A 6000-nucleotide genomic window follows, 5' to 3' on the forward strand; every position below is an offset into this window, starting at 1 on the left:
ACTGTCGAGTTTCAGATAAAAGTTCTCTTTTTCTGGCCATTTTGAGCGTTTAATTGACCCCACAAATGTGATGCTCCAGAAACTCAATCTGCTCAAAGGAAGGTCAGTTTTGTAGCTTCTGTAACGAGCTAAAGTGTTTTCAGATGTGTGAACATGATTGCACAAGGGTTTTCTAATCATCAATTAGCCTTCTGAGCCAATGAGCAAACACATTGTACCATTAGAACACTGGAGTGATAGTTGCTGGAAATGGGCCTCTATACACCTATGTAGATATTGCACCAAAAAGCAGACATTTGCAGCTAGAATAGTCATTTACCACATTAGCAATGTATAGAGTGTATTTCTTTAAAGTTAAGACTAGTTTAAAGTTATCTTCATTGAAAAGTACAGTGCTTTTCCTTCAAAAATAAGGACATTTCAATGTGACCCCAAACTTTTGAACGCTAGTGTATATAAATATATATATATATATATATATATATATATATATATATATATATATATATATATATATATATATATATATATATATATATATATATATATATGTATATATATATATATATATATATATATATATATATATATATATATATGTATGTATGTGTGGAAAAAAAATCACAAGACTACTTCATCTCTACAGGCCTGTTTCATGAGGGGTTTCCCTCAATCATCAGGAGATTTTAATAGAAGCCTTCACATACCATGGTTTATATAGGGCTCAGAACGGGTAAGTACAGGCAGGCGTGGTGATTGGCTCATGTGTTACCTAGGAGGTGCTTCCTTCTGTGACGACCTGCTGATACAATCTCGCTGCGCTTGTTGAGGGACGACAGGTCTGGGCGGTATATAATAAACAGTTTCTCTTTTAAGCATAGGTTGCATCTTTTATTACCACTGTTGTAAGGTGTGCTGGATGCAAGAGTTTGCCATGTTGTTGAATATTCATTCATATATTGCGCTATATAAATATAATTCACTTCACTTCAGTTGCCAGAATTTTCCCTTAAAAATGTAATTGGTACAATTTGTTTACCACGTCACACACACACCTTCTTTACACCACATCACACACACACACCTTCTTTACACCACATCACACACACACACCTTTACACCACATCACACACACACACCTTCTTACACCACATCACACACACACCTTCTTACACCACATCACACACACACACCTTCTTTACACCACATCACACACACACACCTTCTTACACCACATCACACACACACACCTTTACACCACATCACACACACACACCTTCTTTACACCACATCACACACACACCTTCTTTACACCACATCACACACACACACCTTCTTTACACCACATCACACACACACACCTTTACACCACATCACACACACACACCTTCTTTACACCACATCACACACACACCTTCTTTACACCACATCACACACACACACCTTCTTTACACCACATCACACACACACACACCTTTACACCACATCACACACACACACCTTCTTTACACCACACCACATCACACACACACACACACACCTTCTTTACACCACATCACACACACACACCTTCTTTACACACACACCTTCTTTACACCACATCACACACACACACACCTTTACACCACATCACACACACACACCTTCTTTACACCACACCACATCACACACACACACACCTTCTTTACACCACATCACACACACACACCTTCTTTACACCACATCACACACACACACCTTCTTTACACCACATCACACACACACACCTTCTTTACACCACATCACACACACACACACACCTTCTTACACACACACCTTCTTTACACCACATCACACACACACCTTCTATACACACACATTTTCTTTACACCACGTCACACACACACACCTTCTTTACACCACATCACACACACACCTTCTTTACACCACATCCCAGACACACCTTCTTTACACCACTTCACACACACACCTTATTTACACCACATCACACACACCTTCTTTACACACACACACACCTTCTTTACACCACTTTACACACACACCTTCTTTACACACACACACACCTTCTTTACACCACATCACACACACACACCTTCTTTACACTTCTTTACACCACATCACACACACCTTCTTTACACCACATCACACACACACCTTCTATACACACACATTTTCTTTACACCACGTCACACACACACACACCTTCTTTACACCACATCACACACACACACCTTCTTTACACACACACCTTCTTTACACCACATCACACACACACCTTCTATACACACACATTTTCTTTACACCACGTCACACACACACACCTTCTTTACACCACATCCCAGACACACCTTCTTTACACCACTTCACACACACACCTTATTTACACCACATCACACACACCTTCTTTACACACACACACACCTTCTTTACACCACTTTACACACACACCTTCTTTACACACACACACACCTTCTTTACACCACATCACACACACACCTTCTTTACACTACTTCACACACACACCTTCTTTACACCACATCACACACACCTTCTTTACACGCACACACCTTCTTTACACTACTTCACACACACACCTTCTTTACACCACATCACACACACCTTCTTTACACCACATCACACACACCTTCTTTACACACACACACACACACACACCTTCTTTACACCACTTCACACATACCTTCTTTACACACACACACACTTTATTTACACACACACACACATACACACACACACCTTCTTTACACACATCTTCTTTACACCACATCACACACACACCTTTACACCACATTACACACACCTTTACACACATCTTCTTTACACCACATTACACACACCTTCTTTACACACATCTTTACACCACATCACACACACACCTTCTTTACACCACATTACACACACCTTCTTTACACACATCTTCTTTACACCACATTACACACACCTTCTTTACACACATCTTCTTTACACCACATTACACACACCTTCTTTACACACATCTTTACACCACATCACACACACACCTTATTTACACCACATCACACACACACCTTCTTTACACACATCTTTACACCACATCACACACACACCTTATTTACACCACATCACAGACACACCTTCTTTACACCACTTCACACACACACACACACACACACACACACACACACACACACACACACACACACACACACACACACACACACACACATTCTTCACACACACACACACACCTTCTTTACACCACATCACACACACCTTCTTTACACACATCTTCTTTACACCACATTACACACACACCTTATTTACACCACATCACAGACACACCTTCTTTACACCACTTCACACACACACACACACACACACACACACACACACACACACACACACACACACATTCTTCACACACACACACACACCTTCTTTACACCACATCACACACACACCTTCTTTACACACACGCACACCTTAAAAAAAAACTATTGAAATGTATTTAGTCATTGCCCGTAGAGTCCGCCTGTGTCCATGATATTATTCCCTGAGTGTATAAACAACATCAAAAAGGACCAGAATGATCCTGTGAAAATCAAAATATCAACATAGTCACTCCTGTATGGATCATATACTGATACTTGACTGGGTATGGATGTGCGTGTTATTTCCTGCTTGCGTCGACGCTTCTTCAACTTGTGTTGTTTCAAGCTGGCGAGTTTAGCCATCAGCCTCAGTCCCCCAGTGATAGCGCTACTTGTAAGGAGCAGCAAAGTCTCGTTTGAACCAGGAGAGTCGGACTTTGCCAGGAGTTCTTTAATCCTTCAGTTGCACGGCTACTTGGTGGCTATTTAAGAGCAGTCAGCGTGCAGCCGCCTAACTTCTCATGGAAGGATGGTCACGTTTGTGTTCATCTCACACCTGCTGTGACAAGAATGGACTGAACTCTGCTCTCTCTCTCTCTCTCTCTCTCTCTCTCTCTCTCTCTCTCTCTCTCTCTCTCTCTCTCTCTCTCTCTCTCTCTCTCTCTCTCTGTTGCAGCCCAGCGACAACATCGCCCGCACACTTTGCTCAGGTCATTTTTACACAACAAAATCACTTTAACTTTCGGTGCAGAGAAACTTTCCTTGCAACTTTTGCTACTTCATTGACCTCTGATGTTGACCTTGACGCTGCAGCTACGTATTGATTATTTAGTACGCAACACAAGCGGGGAATCAGACTTCACACTCAGAAAAAGTGCAACGAAGTTCCTACAAGACGAGGGATGGGTACCCAATTTCAGAGGTACGGAACCAAGTACGGCCGACGACCCCCAAGTCCAGATCGGGGTCGACAGTGATGATGATGATCATTCCGCTACCTCCCAAGAAAGGAACTTCTTTTCAAAACAACATTTTATACTTTTTTGACACTAGACCATACGAAAAATAATTAATTTCCTGCAGCTGATAAGAAGAGGGGAGAGTATTATTAATACTATTACTCTTCACGTTTAGTAACTACAAGAAGTGAATGCAGTAACAGTTTGTAGCAATATAACAATGTATCATAATTATTACACAATATGAGAATGTGTGCTGTATAAATTAATGAATGAATTATTACATTTAATTATAGCAAATGTATCACAGTAAATATGCAGGGATTACCTAAACTGATGTGTTGTGTTAATTTAGCAATACAAAGTGTAGTTGTTGATTGTTTAATTTCATTTCTAATGAATTCAACACAACATTAAACCAAGTACAAGAGCAAATTGGGCAGATTTTGCCAATGTATTGTGTTAATTAAGCAGTATAAAATATATGACAATGATTTACTCGTCAGTTGCTTTATTTTATTTATAAAAGCTTAGACCACAAATGAAAAGACATACAAGAGGCCGTGTATTTAAAAAGTGTTAGTTTGCATTTCTCTTGAAGGACTTGGATGACACAAGGTCTTCCAATCATGTCAGACTGGCCTGAAAAAATGTGTCAGCACTGGGACCTGAAAAATACTCCTGACCTAAAAATACTCATACAAAAGAAAAGTGGAATAAAAGAGGAAACAGGTGAAATGTAACGAGAAAAAGTTGCAATGTTGATCATTTTAACTCAAAGCTGCCATGCAGGCTGTTTTTTTCCTTTAAAACTTTCACTGCTCAAAAAAATAACAATAAATCAAATCACATCATATATTCCACTTTGAAATATTTTTTGGGGAAAATACTGCATATTTTTTAGGGAAAATATAGCATATTTTTGGAGGGAAATATTGCATATTTTGGGGGGAAAATATTGCATATTTTTTACTGAAGATATTGCATATTTTTTTGGGAAAATATTTCATATTTTTGGGGGGAAATATTGCATATTTTTTAGGGAAAATATTGCATTTTTGGGGGGGAAAATGTTGCATATTTTTTAGGGGGAAAATATTGCATATATTTTGCGGGTAAAATATTGCATATTTTTTAGGGAAAATATTTCATATTTTTGGGGGGAAATATTGCATATTTTTTAGGGAAAATATTGCATATTTTTTGGGGAAAATATTGCATATTTTTTAGGGGGAAAATATTGCATATATTTTGCGGGTAAAATATTGCATATTTTTTTAGGGAAAATATTGCATATTTTTTAGGGAAAATATTGCATATTTTTGGGGGGAAATATTGCATATTTTGGGGGGAAAATATTGCATATTTTTTACTGAAGATATTGCATATTTTTTGGGGAAAATATTTCATATTTTTGGGGGGAAATATTGCATATTTTTTAGGGAAAATATTGCATATTTTTTGGGGAAAATATTCCATATATTTTGCGGGTAAAATATTGCATATTTTTTAGGGAAAATATTGCATATTTTGGGGGGGGAAATATAGCATATTTTTAGGGAAAATATTGCATATTTTTTAGGTTAAAAATTGCATATTCTTTGGGGAAAATATTGCATCTTTTGGGGGGAAAATATTGCATATTTTTTGGGGAAAATATTGCATATATTTTG

General features: G+C 38.2%; 1 long non-coding RNA gene across 2 annotated transcripts in view; it reads left to right on the plus strand.

The window, feature by feature from the left end:
* Positions 1-4739, plus strand: part of LOC133644250 (uncharacterized) — an 88589-nt gene extending 83850 nt beyond the window's left edge. For both annotated transcript variants that reach the window (XR_009824746.1, XR_009824747.1), the window contains one exon: positions 4045-4739. This is a non-coding gene — a long non-coding RNA (uncharacterized LOC133644250). The remainder of the gene's footprint in view (positions 1-4044) is intronic.
* The last annotated feature ends 1261 nt before the right edge of the window (positions 4740-6000 follow it).

Source organism: Entelurus aequoreus, linkage group LG27, assembly GCF_033978785.1.
Source record: "Entelurus aequoreus isolate RoL-2023_Sb linkage group LG27, RoL_Eaeq_v1.1, whole genome shotgun sequence".
Lineage (NCBI taxonomy): Eukaryota > Metazoa > Chordata > Actinopteri > Syngnathiformes > Syngnathidae > Entelurus > Entelurus aequoreus.